Source organism: Lissotriton vulgaris, chromosome 8 (genome assembly GCF_964263255.1).
Source record: "Lissotriton vulgaris chromosome 8, aLisVul1.2, whole genome shotgun sequence".
Lineage (NCBI taxonomy): Eukaryota > Metazoa > Chordata > Amphibia > Caudata > Salamandridae > Lissotriton > Lissotriton vulgaris.
The window spans coordinates 316,768,632-316,787,825 of record NC_141696.1 but is presented as its reverse complement, the minus strand read 5'-3'; positions in this window follow the sequence as shown (position 1 = coordinate 316,787,825).

The window sequence follows — 19,194 nt, the reverse complement described above, 5'->3', positions numbered from 1 at the left end:
TAGTCTCACCACCGTCACCATCGCCATCGCCATCATGTATGGCAGCATGCTCCCAGGTCACCCCATACAGATATCTCAGGTGCCCCATTAGGGTACATTGCTTTCCTGTCTGACATTGGAGCAGGTCCCGTTGGCTTGCGTGCACTCAGTCATTGCCAGCCAGCAGCTGATACACCCAATAGTATAGTTTTAGATTCGGGAGAGCAATTCTCCTGTCATGGGGTTTTCTGGCCAGGAATGAGAGTGCTATCCTGGGGGTTACCCCGTCCCACAAAAGTTTCTTTGTCACTGCGTCCATTTCCCTAAAGAACCAATCTGGGACCTCAAATGGAGTGTTCTGTAGTACCTTTAGGAATTTAGGCAAAAATTGATGTACTTTTTTAAATGGAAAAGTTCATTTTTTTAAATGCTAATTTTAAATATTTGTGATTTTTATTTATGTTAAAATGGTACTTTTAAAAGTGTATACTTGTGTATATGTAATTTAATACATTTGTTGAAAATAAAAAAAAAATCTAATTTTTTTACTTTGTTTAGAATAATATTTTTTGATGAAAAATTGTATATATATCTTTTTTTAATTTTGATGAAATGATTTGCGAATACAATTTTTTTTATTACAAAATGATATGTTATTTTAAACAAGTTAATCACAATAAGTGATGTCATTGTTTTAGTTTAGGGCAGTGGCGTCACTAGGGGGGTGTGGGGGGTGCGGACCGCACCGGGTGACACCATCAGTGTCCATCACATGGGGTGACACCATTACGCTGCAGCCTCACCTCACTGAGTCTGCTCTGCTTTGCTTTATAATAAACCCTGAGCCTAATGAAACGTTGTGCCTCTCTCTGACAAGCGCAGAGGCTGCTCTCCCAGTCCCAGGCTCCTTGACGTCATCATCACTGAGTATCAGCGCCCCCCCCCCCATTCTGTTGGTTAAGTTAATTGATGTCGATGACGGGCTCGGATCAACAGGTTAGCGCAGCCGCAGTCAGTTCCTGCAGCCACCAGCGCGCTGTACGCACTGACACAGGACCTAGGAAGTTGCCCTGATTAGGCCTCGGATTCGGTGGGTGCTTTGTTACCGCCAAATATTTATACAGAAGGCTCAGTGACAATTCATTAACAACGAGCGCTGAAGTGGACATGAAGTGTTATTTAACCACATGCGCGCTGCGTTGATTCTCCTTCTATGCTGACTTTTTAAAAAACCCATTGTTCATGACGAGCTGGGCTCGTCATCAGTGTTTGAGGAGGCTACACCATGACGAGCCCAGCTCGTCATCAGCCTCGAAGGGGTTAAGGACACAGCTTGCGGCCATGTTAGCCTCTCTCCCAAGGACCCGTCTCTTTCTTTCTCCTGCTGCCAGGCCTGGTTTCCTCTTCGCAGCATCCATCCCATTGCTTCCTCCGCGCCAGAGGTCATTGAGCCAGTGACGCCTTTGTGCGTTTGAGAAGAAGGCCGCTTTGCCTATGTTACATTTCACGAGTGCCCAGTGGATTTCTTCATGCCAGCCCCGTGACGCCTGCCCACCCTGGACTCGGAGCCCTTCTAGCATGCTTGAGTTGACAGACAACTAATGTCCCCGCAGAACAAGCTGGTAGTTCGAGGTGAGAGCAGAGTGAGCAGCAAAGAATTATAATGCGAACTAAGTTTGACTTTTAGTTAATTAGCTTCTCGAGTGTTTATATCCACTGCAAGGCGCATGTTTTCTGGTCACGTTTTCTCAGTAAAAGTAAACCCCCATTTTAGACGTTTTCTGCCCCCATCCTGGCCAGCCCCCCCCCTGCTATTTGCATTTTATTTTCCTGTCTCGCAATTTGTACTTCCTTGAACCAGAAATATGACTGTTTATGCTCTCTTAACTAGAACAAAGTAACAGGGCCGAAGTCCCCATTAGGTATGTTGGGTACATGTGTTGGGGAGCATGGTGTGCTTCATGGCAGGCACCGCTTCTTGCTGTCTGCTACACGCATTGCCAGACATGGCCCAAACTGTACAGTAGTTCTGTCACCTTATTGGTTTGCTGGCCTGTTACCATCTTGCAGAACCTGTAGAGGAGGTAGAAAAGACATACAGTAGCCCACCACCACCAGCGACTTCCTCGTCATTATGCTACAATATATGACCAGACAGGCGACCCTATATTCCAGCAAGTGTGAAACTGGAGTGGTTACAGAGCTTAAGATAGTGGACGACTAAAGGAGATAGGTAAAACAAATTGAATGCTGACACAAGCTGAAGATGCTAGAGTGAGAAGGAGTAGCTGTTATGAAGCTGAGGGTGTGTGTCTTCTGTGTCTATTTAAACTTTCCCACTCAGTGTTCAAAGCGCATTTCATGAGTTTATTTCAATCACTTTGAGAAGAGCTAAGAACTGTGAGGGAAAAACCATGGGGCGGGGGGCGTCGGAGAAGGCGAGGAGGAAAGGGTTAAAAGAGCAGTAGGCGGGGGAGGGGAGTGCAGGCGGAGGGGGTGGATGGTGCAGGCAGAGAGGGAGATGGTGCAGACAGAGGGTGAGATGGTGCAGGCAGAGGGTGAGATGGTGCAGGCAGGGAGTGAGATGGTGCAGGCTGAGGGTGAGATGGTGCAGGCAGGGGTGAGATTGTGCAGGCAGGGGGTGAGATGGTGCAGGCAGAGGGTGAGATGGTGCAGGCAGGGGGTGAGATGAGATGGTGCAGGCAGAGGGTGAGATGGTGCAGGCAGAGGGTGAGATGGTGCAGGCAGGTGGAGAGATGGTGCAGGCGGGGTGAGGTGGTGCAGGCGGAGGGGAGATGGTGCAGGCAGAGGGAGAGATGGTGCAGGCAGGGGGAGAGATGGTGCAAGCGGAGGGAGAGATGATGCAGGCAGGGGGAGAGATGGTGCAGGCAGAGGGAGAGATGGTGGAAGGGAGATGGTGCAGGCAGAGAGGAGATGGTGCAGGCAGAGGGAGAGATGGTGCAAGCGGAGGGAGAGATGATGCAGGTAGGGGGAGAGATGGTGCAGGCAGAGGGAGAGATGGTGCAGGCGGAGGGGGGATGGTGCACGCAGTGGGGAGATGGGGCAGGCAGAGGGAGAGATGGTGCAGGCAGAGGGAGAGATGGTGCAGGCGGAGGGAGAGATGGTGCAGGCAGAGGGGAGATGGTGCGGGCAGAGGGGAGATGGTGCGGGCAGAGGGGAGATGGTGCAGGCAGAGGGGAGATGGTGCGGGCAGAGGGGAGATGGTGCAGGCGGGGGTGAGATGGTGCATGCGGAGGGGAGATGGTGCAGACAGAGGGAGAGATGGTGCAGGCGGAGGGGAAATGGTGCAGGCGGAGGGGAAATGGTGCAGGCAGAGGGAGAAATGGTGCAGGCAGAGGGAGAGATGGTGCAGGCAGAGGGAGAGATGGTGCAGGCAGAGGGGAGATGGTGCGGGCAGAGGGGAGATGGTGCAGGCAGAGGGGAGATGGTGCGGGCAGAGGGGAGATGGTGCGGGCGGAGGGGAGATGGTGCAGGCGGAGCGAGAGATGGTGCAGGCGGAGGGAGAGATGGTGCAGGCGGAGGGGGGATGGTGCAGGCAGAGGGGAGATGGTGCAGGCAGAGGGAGAGATGGTGCAGGCAGAGGGAGAGATGGTGCAGGCAGAGGAAGAGATGGTGCAGGCAGGGGGAGAGATGGTGCAGGCGGAGGGAGAGATGGTGCGGGCAGAGGGGAGATGGTGCGGGCAGAGGGAGAGATGGTGCAGGCAGGGGGAGAGATGGTGCAGGCGGAGGGAGAGATGGTGCAGGCAGGGGGAGAGATGGTGCAGACGGAGGGAGAGATGGTGCAGGCGGAGGGAGAGATGGTGGAAGGGAGATGGTGCAGGCAGAGGGGAGATGGTGCAGGCAGAGGGAGAGATGGTGCAGGCAGAGGGAGAGATGGTGCAGGCAGAGGAAGAGATGGTGCAGGCAGAGGGGATATGGTGCAGGCAGAGGGGAGATGGTGCAGGCAGAGGGTGAGATGGTCCATGTGGTAAGTCGTGAGGGGGTGACACCATGATTTACCCGCACCGGGTGACACCAACCCTAGTGACGCCACTGGTTTAGGGATAAATACAATTTTTATGTTTTATTATTCATTTTGTGTATAAATAAGGAAATATTAATGCAATACAACTTGCATTTTTTCTATGCTTTCTATTTCGATAGTGCATGTACGTAAAATGCATTAAAAATGTAAGTTTAAAAATATAAAATATGTTTGAGTTTTATATGGTTTAGTATATTATATTTAAGTAAATGGTACCTAGAGAAAATTATGAATTGGGTAATTCTTAATATCATTTAAGCGTGTGTTATCATAACTGATTATATGTTAGAAATGTTTTTTAAATTAATACATGGTATTATAAAGATACAATTAAAAAATCCTGTCTGTAATTTTGTAATTTATTTACTTAAAGTTAATGTGTCGCTTATGTAGTTTATTACATTATTTAATCTATAATTATCTAGTAAAAATATGGAATATAATGTCAAATTGATTTAAAGTTATCAATTAAAAATAAATGTTTCTTTAGATAATGTGTACTGTTAATTAAATGACAAATATTTATTAAGTAGCAGTGGGTAATACATTATTTTGTATGTTTACTGTTAGAAAAACTTCTTATCTAAGATACCTTACTATGGAACAGGAGAAGTAAATGTAACCCCTTTAGTGCCCAACTCCTTCCGTAAATGGATTTGATAGTAATGGGAATAGTAAATGTAACAACTTTAGTGTCCAACATCTTCTCCAAAATGGTTTAGATTGGAGTGGGAATAATAAATGTAACCTCTTAAGTGTCCACTACCTTTTCCAAAATGATTTAGATTGGAATGGGAATAGAAAATGTAACCCCTTTACTGTCCAATACCGTCGCTAAAATATCTTAGATTGGAGTGGGAATAGTAAATGTAACCCCTTAAGTGTCCAATACAGCTCCAAAATGATTTGGATTAGAGTTGAAATAGTAAATATAACCCCTTTTGTGTCCAACACTTCCACAAAATGATGTAGATTGGAGTGGGGATAGCTGATGTAACCCATTAGTGTCCGACACCTTCTCCAAACTGGGTTGGATTGTAATGGGAATAGTAAATGTAACCCCTTAAATGTCTAATACCTTCCACAAATTGGTGGATTTTAGAGTGGGAATTGTAAATATAACCCATGTAGTGCCCATGACCTTCCCACAACTAATGTAGACTGGAATGGGATTAGTGAATGTAATCTCTTTAGTGTGCAACATATTGTCCTAAATGGTTTAGATTGGAGTTGGTATTGAATTTGTCACATATGTAGGTATTATTTTTATTTTTTTAAATAATGAAGGTGCATTACATAGTTTGCAATTTTTTCTTTTATTCTATTAATGTAAATGTATTAGGCCTGGGCGGAGCTTATGGCGTTTCACTCTGAAAAGGATTTCCGCGAGATTGAGGATTAGGCAACCCGTAGTCACAGGGAGCTGTAGATGAGTTTGCCACGCGCACATCCAAAAAATGATTAATGCTGGAGATTTTAGCACTGATGCACGAAAAAGAAACACTATTTTCATTTTAATTTGGTATCTTTTTTTGTGGTAACAACAGGTTTTAGCTGCTCCCTATTTTGAAAGTGGCTGAGGCACAGGTGGTTTCTGGTGTACCCTGTCCTCCAGTGCCTCTGAACACTTACACATATGTTTGTTTACCTCTGAATGTGTTCTTGTTGCACTGACACCCCACCCACTATTCTAGGCTTGCTTCTATTCCCTTGCTTGCAATAGGGGCGATGTCTGCCAGTTTTGTCACATACTAACCTAGTGGCATCTCACTGAGTGGGAGACATAGCTCCCGGAGCAGGCAAGCAGTGACAGCTGTCCTCTCCAGAGGGTGGCACTCAGCATCTCTTTTGCTCCTGCATGGCTGCAGGAAGAGCAGGACAGCGGCTGGTCGGGGTTCTCAGTGGTTCATTCCTTCCTGTTTGCAGGTAGTGGTCATGGTGGCAGTTCTGCAGAGTGTGCAGCAACAGCACCGGCTCTACTGGGATGCGGGAGTGGAAGGTGGGTGGCTGCAGGGAGGCAAGACAGTGTGGCATCAGTAGGCCCACTCCGCCCACACCAGTTCTTCTAAAATGCTGCCTGCAAGGGATACAGAGGGGCTGGGGCAGGGCTTGACTGGTGAGCTCCCTCTGCTGCCTAGCGCTCAGTGCCGTACACATGGGTAACCAAAGCTGCCCATCCATCATTGAATCAGAGAGAGGTGAGTGAGCTGCAGGGGCCCCCGGCACTGTGACCTGTGCTGAATACAAAATGGATTCCTTACTTTCCGGTATAGCTTGTGCAACGGGACCTTTCATAATAAAAGTCACTATGTTCGGGTGCTGTGTTTGGTGGGGGAAAAGTAGCTGGGGATGAGCAAGGTGCATGGTTACTGTTGCTTCATGCAAGTAAAACCACAGATGTGACAGTAAAACGGTTATTCATGTGTCACTGTCAACGCAGATTACCCTTACTCAACTACCTCTTTTTATAAATTATACCATATGAACACAGCAACCATTTTGAGAACTACCGGTTAGCAGTAAACTCCTCCATGCGTCAGTTTACCTAGTTCTTACCAAACTCTGAGCTTCAAGCGTAGCATTGAGTGGAAAAACTCTGTGAATTCTACCAGTGGAGTAGAGTTTACTGCCCTCCCCTAATATGTATACATTTTTAACAGAAACAAATGCATACTTACTCTCTTATACAATCACTGATACAAGTACACACTCATCCATACAGCCACTCTCACAATCACTGACTCTCACGTATAGTCATATATATATACTCTAACTCTAACATATACTGCCTTTTACATATGTAGTTACTTGCACATCTACTACTGAGACATCCATTCTCTCACAAACACCCATGCATACACTCACTCACCCATACAGCTATTTGCACATGCACTCTTGAACCCATACACCCAGTGAATCAACCACTCACACATCTATGCACAGAGTCACATACCTCCCACCCACACACACACTCAGGCACCCATAAAAATACTCAGGCAGCCAATCAATAGCCCACATAGACACTCATGTAGCTACTGACCAACACATGCAGCAGCTTACATAACAATAGATAACTGATACAGACATTCACACAGTTTAGTCACTAACTCATGCAGTCAGTAAGACAGGTTTAATCACTAACTTATACATTGAGTCAAGCACCTAAAAAGTCCTCCATCCGCACCAACTCATTCTTCAATACACCTTGGCATATATATATATAAAACATATTTAATCTTTACAGAAACACACAGTCACTAGATGATGTCATTAGTGATGTCATCAGTGAGGTCATTTGAGATGTCCTCAGTGACGCCATCAGTGATGTCACAACCATTTCATAAAGGATGTAATATATGAAATAATCAGAAGTGCATCGCGGGTGAGCGAGTTATAGTTAGCTGAACTAACTATAATGGGGCAATTTCTATGGTTTTGTACGAGAGAAATGTCCAACTAACTTGAACGTCCTTGAAACCTATGGATTTTTCAGTGAATTTCTAAGGTTTTTTAAATTCTGATTTCTAACTATAACATGCCTGAAACCTATGGTTTTTTCAGTGAATTTCAATGGTTTTTTAAATGCTTATTTCTAACTATAACATCCCTGAATGGTTTTGTCAGTGAATTTCAAAGGTTTTTTAGATGCTAATTTCTAACTATAACATACCATTTGTGTTTCCAGAGTGGTGGAGAAAGGTGAGCGTGGCCTCCGAAACACCTCTTAGCAATCCCAGAGTGTGGTATTTACTGGAGGTAACAAGAGGAGTTGTTAGCCCCCAATGTTGACCTTGGGGGCCAACTATCCCTTTTATTACCACCAGTAAGTCCCACACAGCAAGATTTCTAACTTCTTACATCAGGTCCCGCCCCCTCCCTGCACCATTGTGCAAATGTCCCCCCAGCACATTATAAGTTGGGGGTTTAATTCCCCTTGAATCCTGATGGACACTGCGGGCCCACTAGCCCACCAGGTACCTCCAAGAAGCGGCACAGAGCTGCGTTACAGAGAGGCGCTCTGAGGCCACGCCCCTTTTTACACCTCTCTGCAACGCACCTCATGGGCACTTACTGGAGGTCCCTGGTGGGCTACTTGGACCCAAGTGACCCTCAGGATTCAAGGGGACTTAATCCCCAAACTTACAATGCACCAGAGGGCCTGTTTGCACAGTGGTGCAGGGACCGGGCGGTGCCTGATGTGACAAGTGTGCAAAGGTGCCCTGTGGTGCATTTTAAGTTGGTAAATTAAGTCCTATTGAATCCTGAGGGTTCCGTGGGGCCTACTAGCCCACCAGGAACCTCCAGTAAGCACCACAGGGCTGCATTGTAGAGAGGTGGTCCGAGGCCACGCCCCTTTTTAGAGGAAACCTGCGCTCGCTTACTAAATCCAAACCAGTATTTGCTATGACAGTGTGGGAGCCACATGGCTCCCGCCCTGTCATAGCAACCAGCAGTGTCCCAGGGTGGGCACCCCAGAACACTACAGGAGCCAGCCCTGGGTTGTGGCGTTCCCCAAGGCCATGGAGGGCTCCAGGAGGGGGACAAGTGGCCCCCTCCCAACCATTGCAAAGTGTAACAGACACCAGCATTTACATTTTTAGTGCCCCGGGGAGGTTGGGGTCCCCAGGACATGTGATGGGGCTTAACCCCCCCACACAGGTTATTTTATTAAAAATAGAGCCCTGGGGAGGTTGCAGTCCCCAGGGCAGCGTGGGGGGAATGGGACCCCCATACTTTTTTTAACAGCCCTGGGGAGGTGTGGGTCCCTGGGCTGCAGGGAGCCACGTGGCCCCACGGTTATTTGTAAAGGTCCGGGAGGTGGCGGTCCCTGGGGCAGTGAGGGGGGATTGGGACCCCCTCACACATTTTTTTTACAGTCCCAGGGAGGTGGCGATCCCCAGCACTGCACAATGTATTTATAGTGCCCCCGGGACCTGACCCACCTGGGGACTTTTTTAAACAAAGTACAGCTGTTGGCGCCTTGTTTTTTTAAAATAATTTTGGCAGAATTTGCGACCCCATTGCGATTTCCGCCTTAATTATTAACAAATGCTTTTTTTGGTCCTGGGGGTACTTGTGGGACCCCCTGAGCGAGCAGGCCTAGGAAGTCATGGTGTTTCTACCCTGCCCCCTTTTTTTCTTTTTTTATCTTTTTTCTATTGTTTTCTTGAGACTTGGTTTTACCGAGTCACAAGATGGCTGCCAACACTTCCTGGTGGGGGTTGTTGGCATATCAACAACAAAAGACCTGTCCCTATATTATGTAGAAAGGATTGTTTCCCAGAAATCTTAACAGACCTCCTTCTTAGGGTGTCAATAAGCCGTGAGAGAATCTAGCCCTACTGCTTAATTATGCCCTTGTGGTCATGAGTTTCTACTTAAAAATAATGTCTAAAACTGTGAGTGGCACGGAAGACAACTACACACCCTCACCACACCTTCTGAAGAAATACATTTCGAAAAAAAGGGGGAGGGGAGTTGGCAGTGCCTCACGGGAGCAACACCCACAGAGGAATAAACAGACTGGCACTAGTCTGTGTCCTCACGTTATCATCATCAGCAACTGCCAACTGTAACAAAGAAAAAGATAACAAACAGTGCGGACAACATTAACCAAAAAAGTGCTCTGTGTCAGTGACCCAATGAGGTGCGACCACTCTGATCTCAAAGTGTGACACCACCACCGTTTAAAAAGAGCAGAGCTCCACTAGCTAAATTACTTTTATTCAGTGTTGTGTGCCCACTCTATTAAAACCAAACCAACATGTTTCATTGCCGTGATAGATTTGTCGGCTATTTCGTCAGGGTTTTGGGTCTTCGCGTTCTCTGCACATCAATTCTTCATTTATTGTACCTGTAGTTGTGCAAAAAATAGTACCACTCACATACATGGTCCCCTTTACACTAACCTCTTGGTTGTGGCCTCTGGAGAAACCACGCCATTTCCATTAAATAAAATGCACTCATTAAATTGTGAATCTATTTACCAGGTAGCAGCTATATGCTTATGTACCAGCGCCCCCGAAGAATCACCCAGCCCGGTGCCTGTAACCTTGTTGTAGGTACCCGACAACTGCCCTCGGTCAGTTCTGTAGTCAAAGAAAGAAATAGTATTAAAACATTGTTAAGCGTGCAGCTCACTCACTCGTTCCTATCACATGTACCCGATCCAGCCTCATGTTGTTCACTCGCTGTTTGTTCGTGACCAGGGCCCCGTCTACATATTTGTACCCGACTTTGCAAACTATTTACGATGCTTAGCCGGACCCGTTAGTTATATCTTAACGCTTCCTTAAAAAGGTCTCTTTGCGCCTGTGCAGCTGCATGACACTCATAGCTCCCTCTTACTGGTATTTGTGTAGGTAGCTGGCCTCCGCTCACCCCATGCATGGCTGCTTTGTCCACCATCCCGGTTATATGCAGTTACCAGCTTGTCTCGCTACATCGGCGTTTTTGGTCATGCCCATTGCCTGCTTTGCGTACCCTGCATGTGATCAAGACACGTGATAATTGCAATAAACAAAGCGGCCATCTTACAGTGGTGTTCAATTCATGGTTTTTCACCTTATGTTCGTGTCATGCTCTAGGCGAGCCCCCTTGCCTATGTATTATGTGATCATCATCATTATGTATTTAATATTTACTATTTTATTTATGCTTTGGCAAGATAACGTTTTTAATACCTAATTTTGTTAGTGTATAGTCATATCTGCCCTGATTTTAATATGGCAAAAACCAATCTATTTGTTTACAAAATTGGTGCCCCTAGAGTGGTAGCGCCTTATACACCTTTACATCTAAAAGCAGTCCTGCCTATAGGCTCTGCAGCACTGCGTTTTAAGGAATGTCCTGCCTCTTCGCCTTGACTGTATATCCTCATGGACCCATTATAAAGGCTCCTTCACAGGATCACCATGGGTTTATTAAACATTAGCACTGGTGCCTAGGTATCCCTTCTCTTAAATGAAGGTCCTAACTTAACCCCGATGCTCATAGACGATGTGCACATGAGTATCAGTGGACAATCAAAATAGCTCGCACAGCAACCGGCTTGTGGAGTTAATTATTGTCTTATTAAATGGATAACTCACTGACCTTTAAGCAGAATAACCTGAGTAGCGTGGAATTTCATGAACAGGATATTCTATTCCATTCTATAATATCATTCAGACCATTGCGGTCCGTTCCTTCCTGAAAAATCCAGCGGGCCTCTTTCTTGAATAGTCTATTCTCCATGTTAAATGGATCACCACCTAGTCTTTCCAATACCACCCACCGTAGATCCCTAGGTTGGTGTCTTTGAGTGATGAAATGTTGGACCAACTTTGTAGTGAGTTTGCCTGCCCGGTGCCTGTAACCTTGTTGTAGGTACCCGACAACTGCCCTCGGTCAGTTCTGTAGTCAAAGAAAGAAATAGTATTAAAACATTGTTAAGCGTGCAGCTCACTCACTCGTTCCTATCACATGTACCCGATCCAGCCTCATGTTGTTCACTCGCTGTTTGTTCGTGACCAGGGCCCCGTCTACATATTTGTACCCGACTTTGCAAACTATTTACGATGCTTAGCCGGACCCGTTAGTTATATCTTAACGCTTCCTTAAAAAGGTCTCTTTGCGCCTGTGCAGCTGCATGACACTCATAGCTCCCTCTTACTGGTATTTGTGTAGGTAGCTGGCCTCCGCTCACCCCGTGTATGGCTGCTTTGTCCACCATCCCGGTTATATGCAGTTACCAGCTTGTCTCGCTACATCGGCGTTTTTGGTCATGCCCATTGCCTGCTTTGCGTACCCTGCATGTGATCAAGACACGTGATAATTGCAATAAACAAAGCGGCCATCTTACAGTGGTGTTCAATTCATGGTTTTTCACCTTATGTTCGTGTCATGCTCTAGGCGAGCCCCCTTGCCTATGTATTATGTGATCATCATCATTATGTATTCAATATTTACTATTTTATTTATGCTTTGGCAAGATAACGTTTTTAATACCTAATTTTGTTAGTGTATAGTCATATCTGCCCTGATTTTAATATGGCAAAAACCAATCTATTTGTTTACAAAATTGGTGCCCCTAGAGTGGTAGCGCCTTATACACCTTTACATCTAAAAGCAGTCCTGCCTATAGGCTCTGCAGCACTGCGTTTTAAGGAATGTCCTGCCTCTTCGCCTTGACTGTATATCCTCATGGACCCATTATAAAGGCTCCTTCACAGGATCACCATGGGTTTATTAAACATTAGCACTGGTGCCTCGGTATCCCTTCTCTTAAATGAAGGTCCTAACTTAACCCCGATGCTCATAGACGATGTGCACATGAGTATCAGTGGACAATCAAAATAGCTCGCACAGCAACCGGCTTGTGGAGTTAATTCTTGTCTTATTAAATGGATAACTCACTGACCTTTAAGCAGAATAACCTGAGTAGCGTGGAATTTCATGAACAGGATATTCTATTCCATTCTATAATATCATTCAGACCATTGCGGTCCGTTCCTTCCTGAAAAATCCAGCGGGCCTCTTTCTTGAATAGTCTATTCTCCATGTTAAATGGATCACCACCTAGTCTTTCCAATACCACCCACCGTAGATCCCTAGGTTGGTGTCTTTGAGTGATGAAATGTTGGACCAACTTTGTAGTGAGTTTGCCTGCTCTAAGAGTACTCAAATGCTCTTGGATCCGTGTCTTAATCTTTCTAGTAGTGAGTCCTATGTAGTGTTTCACACACGGACAAGTAATTCTATAAATAAAGATGTTGGTGCTACAATTACTGAACTTATTGAGGTGCCATAATTTGCCACTGTCAGGGTAACTGTCTTAGTTCTGCTGGTCAGTGCACAAACAGTACAACCTCCACATGGATAATACCAGATTCCTCCACTGTTCTAGGGGGTCAGGTGTGTACCAATCGATCTTTCAAATTGGTGGATCGTTTGAAAGCAAATCTAGGTTGGGGCATTTTCATAGATGTTGTACTCAGCAAATGCCAATGTTTCCTGATGATTTGTCGGATTTGCGTCGAACATGGGTCAAACGTAATTACCACCGGTATACATTCATCCTTTTCTTTGATGTTCCTTTCCAAAAGGGCCTCCCTCGGGGTGTTGAGTGCTCGTTTACGTGCTTGTTTGATGACTTTGCGGGGATACGCTCTAGTAATCAGTTTAGATGCTAGATCCTCAGTTTGTTCCAGATAGCCTTCAGTAGACGAGCAATTTCTAAGGTAGCGTAGGAATTGTCCTACAGGAAGATTATCCCTAAGAGCCCTTGGGTGATAAGACCTGTAGTGCAGTAGTGAGTTTTTGTCCGTTGGTTTTTGATGAACCATAGTGGTAAGTTTGTTGTCTTCTGCCACTATATCCAAATCCAAGTATGTAGCTTTGTAGCGATCCACGTGCCACGTGAATCTCAGGCAAGGGTCCAAAGTGTTAATCCAAGTCAGGCATCTGTGTAAATCATCCTCTGGTCCCTTCCAGATACATAAGATATCGTCGATATATCTCTTCCAGAGGACAATGTTCCCCTGGAAGAGATTGGACAAATGGTATATGTAATTGGCTTCGAACTGGCCCACATATATGCAGGCCAGACTCGGAGCAAATGTAGCTCCCATCGAAGTCCCCGATGTTTGCAAATACAGCTGATCTTTGTATGCAAAAAAATTGAGTGTTAGTGCAATCTCAATACATTGTAACACAAATGTCTGTGAAGTGTCGTGAAACCACTCACAGTCCCCCAGGGAGCGCGCTGCTGCCACCAGCGTGGCCTCCTGGGGGATGTTGGTGTACAATGACTCGATGTCAATGGTCACTAAAAATTGTTGTGCTGGGTCATACTTCACATTTTCCAGCTGCCTCAAGATGTCTGTGGTGTCCTGGACATAGGACGGTTGTGTAACAACACATTCCCTAAGAAAGTAGTCCGCAAATTGTGACAAGGGTTCCAGTATAGATTGGATGCCCGATACTATCGGGCGCCCAGGGGGTGGCCACTGGGCTTTGTGGATCTTAGGCACTATATAAAATGCCGGGACCCTCGGAGAAGGATTTATCAAAAACTCAGCTTCCTTTGCCATCAGTCATTTCTTTTCTTTAGCTTCAGAGACCATAGAAGATATGATATTTTGGAGTTCTTTAGTGGGGTCTTTAGTTAAGGGTCTGTAGTTTTGTCTTTCTCCTAAGAGTCGTTGGATCTTACTCTCATAATCCGTGGTGTTCATCACCACCACCGCCCGCCCTTATCAGCCGGTTTAATGGTGATGGTGTTGTTATTCTGCAAGGACTTAATAGCCATCCAGTCAGCTTTAGTCATGTTACTGTGTGTTGTTACATTCTGTTTTTGTTCTAAGTCTCTCACATTAGCGAGGACTGCTCAAACACAGTGACTTCAGGCCCTACTTGATAGTTGAGTGGCGTAAAGGTGGAGGGTTGTCGTAAATTGGTTGAAAAAGATGCAGTGGAGGTATCCTCCTTACCAGCAAAAAACTTTTTAAGTTTGATCCTTCTCATGAGGCCGTTGAATTCACCCCTAAATTGGAAGCTGTCATGCTTAGGTGTCGGTACATAACCCAGACCCTTATTAAGGATTCTGTTTTCATTTTCCGTAAGTGGGTAATTAGATAGATTCACAACTATGTTGATATCTGGATCTATAGTAGTGTTTGTTCCCGGCTCTGGGTTATTCTGGGAGAGTACATTTGCCATGTTGAATTGAGATTCTGGCGTGCTCTTCCCCTGCCTCTGCCTCTGTCTCCAGCGCCTCTTTTGTTTGTGGGGTGTTGTCCTAAAAAAGCGCGGAAAAGGGCTCCCAAATCCTGATCCGTATTCTCTTGAGGATTAAATCTAACTTGTGTATTGCCTAATGGCTGCAGGACATTATGGTCCTCATCCTCACTACTAGTATTATCAAATGCCCAATTGTTTGACGTCCTTTTGCCTTGTCGTCGCCCACCTCTTGTTTGCTGTAGCCCTGAATTGTGGTCAACTGCTTGGTGGTAATATGGGTCTTCTGTGTAAGGAAAAGCCCACTCATGGCTAAATCGTTCTACTTTGCGTTTTAAGCCCTTAATTTTCTGATTAACCATATAAGCTTGGTATTCTCCCAGATCCTGCTGTATTTCCAATAGTTGTTCTTTAGTGTCTGTTATTGTGGTGTCATTCTTTATCTGGTCTCAATATCTAGAATGTCTTTGAGTAGTTCTTCACTCAATCTTTTTGCTGTGTTGATTATGAGGATAAGCCAGTCCCGGGTGCACTTGTTAGCTATATAGCTCCAGTATACCCAGAACCGCTTGCCCTCTAAAAATATCTTGGGTTCCAATCTAACCAGTAAACTGGCTGGTGCTGCTCCTGCTCTTAGATACTCAGTCATAAGAGCTCCATGAAGAGCTATCCTTATTTGTCGCTTCCTGAGTGTGGATAATTTTTCCCATTCATCTTGGGCTGATGTAACCCCAGCTAGTGATGAATCAGGTAGTAAGGAAGGTCCTGATAGTATTGATGCAATATGGTCATCAGTAAATGCCAGGCAAAAGTTAGCCATACTGTATGGCCGTGCGTGGTTATTGTAAGGGACAACCAAGAGATTAGATTTAAAAGGTCGATTGAGGGGAAAAACCTCACCTACGACAACTCCCTGTGGGGACTTTGTATAAAAAGGAGAAACCTGCGACTCTCACGGCTAAGCTGCCGTACTAAATACTCTTGAACAATTGGGAGCCCAGGGGGAATAAAGGGATTGAAACAGGTCGCCCCCCACTCAATATCCTATCAACAACACAAGACCTGTCCCTATATTATGTAGAAACAATTGTTTCCAATAAATCTTAACAGACCCCTTCTTAGGGTGTCAATAAGCCATGAGAGAATCTTGCCCTACTGCTTAATTATGCCCTTGTGGTCATGTGGGGGAGGTGGCAGTGCCTCACGGGAGCAACACCCGTGGTGGAATAAACAGACTGGTACTCGTCTGGAAACAATTGTTTCTACATAATATAGGGACAGGTCTTGTGTTGTTGATAAGATATTGAGTGGGGGGCGACCTGTTTCAATCCCTTTATTCCCCCTGGGCTCCCAATTGTTCAAGAGTGGGTTGTTGGCAGCCAATTAGAATGAAGTTCATAGTCGGGAGGGTTTGCGAACCCACTGCGGCCATAGATAGCAAAACCTTTTATTTTTCTAATTTCTCAGGAACTACTGAACGGATTTCCACCATTTAACAGGAAAAACTCTTTCCGAACCAAGGGCTACCTTTTTGCCAAATTTGGTGTAATTAAATTCAGCAGTTCGGGCTGTAGCTTGTCTAAAATTTCCTATGGAAAATGACATGGAGAAAACGCGTTTTAGGACCCCCCTTTTTTGTTAGCCCCCACTTGGCGAATCACTCCAAAACTTTTAAGACAGGAGCTGACTGGAGCGGGCCACTAGTTTTGAACATTTTGCAAAGATTCTTCAACTGGCTCCAAAGTTATTGGGAAAACAAAAAACGATTTTCTTATGGAAACTAGGTACTAACTATAACTACCTACTGGTGACAGCCAGGAGGTAATATATATATATATATATATATATATATATATATATATATATATATATATATATATATATATATATATATATATATATATATATATATATATCGTCGCCGCTTTTCTCCATCTCCATCTCGCAAAGATGAAAGCAGACATATATATATATATATATATACACATACTTGTGTGATTTGTTCCACTTGTACCTAACTGCCTTGCGTTCCTTCCCCTTGGATTTTGTTAAAGAATCCCGCTTTTTATATTGAATCTATTTTCTATTTCTGTATATTTACGTCCTCCCATAATTTTCATATCTGAGTTTCCATCTTAAACCTAGTCTTTAGGTAATTTGCTGGGATACACTACTAGGACGTACAATGAGGCTGCCCAATCCTCAACCAATTAACATATTGTTTTTTTACTCTCACACACACTTATGCACTTTACATTCTCAGCACGGTTATAAGGGTTTTTTTCTTTTCTGCACCCTCTTTTTTCATGAATTAAATGAAGGGCGAATTATTTTCAAACCAATTCTTAGGCAACCTACAGCACTTTTTATATATAATTATTTTTTAACTATGGAAGAATTCATTCTTTTTAAGGTTGACTTTTAAGCTGGGCATTTAGCCAGCCAAACTTCATTCATAATCCAGGATTTATTCCTACATTGTTTACATTGTATTTATACATTTCATAAACTTCCATGAAATGTTAAGCTATATTTTTAGATCAATATATTTATCAAGGTTTCTACTAATATTTAAAAACTTTTTGAAGCAAATTTTCAAAAATATATATATTGCTGATTAAATTGGTTTTACTATTTGATGTCAATTTATATGTATTACTATTTATTTGTAGTGATGATTATGTACTTTGACTCTTAAAAAACAAATTATTTATTATCAGTTTGCAAACTCTAAAGAAATAACTGTTGGATAAGAATGATGGAAAATATATGTTTTCTACCTTAAACAAATGTGAAGTATGTCTTCCATGTTCACCTTAAGTCACCTAACACGTGCATATGTGCAAGAGTATAATTGGTCTACCTACTTTGTTGGCGTTGTCATGTGATAAAGGTCCCTGCAGGACTGAAACGCATAATGGTGGACAATAAACGATTATCTTAGGCACTTAATCTGGGTCCGTGTCTGCTGATGTTAAGAAGACTGGAGTGGCGGTGATAGCAGCTTTTTTATATATATATATATATATATATATATATATATATATATATATATATATATATATATATATATATATATATATATATGTATATATACTCGCTTTCTTTTCCAAAAAAAGTAGATGGCACTCGATATAAAGATGTGATTTTTTGGCAGACCCCCCTGCCCCCGCCCCCCCAAAAAATAATAATAATAATATATGTATATATATGTATATTATACCTTCGCCAATCGAGGTTGGTGCGAGTTACGGGTGCCGGAACCCAATTTCACATGAAAGAAATTCCATATTCTGTTCTCCAATACTGAAAGACTTGTACTCCGATGTTGCACTGTGAGTCATCGCAATTAGAATTTTACTCACACACGCTGTTCGTTTCACTATTTATGAACAATGGATAATCAAGCCCAAGTGGGCCAAAGCAGCATGTAAACCTCTTCAGTCATGTCATATAATTTGAAATATTTCATATCCAAAAATATATCTAGCCCAAGTGGGCAATATTCCACCAGCCTAAAATCTATGCATTGCTAACAAAAAGTGTCTATATACATATACATATACATTTGTTCCACATAAATGGTTTACTTAACAACTTGTGATTCTTTTTAAGTATATATAATAGTAAATTGTTTATTTTTCATGGTATTATTTAACCTATATGTTACATCAGTACTTCATATTTTCATATAACCTTTTGACAACTTTGACATTTTTAAACATTTTTACATTTTAATACACATTTGGGATTGTAGGGAGTACTTGTAAATGGTATGTATAGTGTTGCTTTCTAGTTTTTTTTAAAGTTTATTTGTAGTTTTTGTTTTTTTGTTTACTAGTGTTAAGCCTAGTTAGAGTTTGATATTAATGTATTGTTATATTACTTTATGTTATGGTAGTTTATGTGTTTTTCCTAGTTTAATTTTAATGTTTATGTTAGGTTTGACAATAGTGGTTTTTTTCAGGTTTACGAATGTGTAGTTATGGTATGAGAATGTGGATATTGTGTCTTTTTTAAGGAAATCTTTTTGGTTTCTAGTAAACCAATATTTGACATTTTAATTTTGTTAGATTGTTTCTGTTTTCAGTAGGGTTTCTTTATAAATACTTTTTCAGGTTTTTTATGGTAACTTAAGACTGCAGAGCAGTATGGTTCATGTGTTATTTTTGTTGGAGGGAAATGTTTATTATGTATGTGTATTTGATGTGAATGGTAGTTGCCATGCGTGTGTTGTATTTTATTGGGTACATTTGTTTTGTTTATAATTCTGAGCTTAGTGATTGGTGACGTTTTCGCTGATTAATTAATTGAATACATATGATTTTTATGCATCAGTGTCAATTGCTAATTTAGTCATATTTTTTGGCTGAAGTACAAAAATAATTAGCTTAATATTTAGTTAGAAATAATTTACCTATGCTGTCTTGAATTTTGTTTTAGGTTTATAG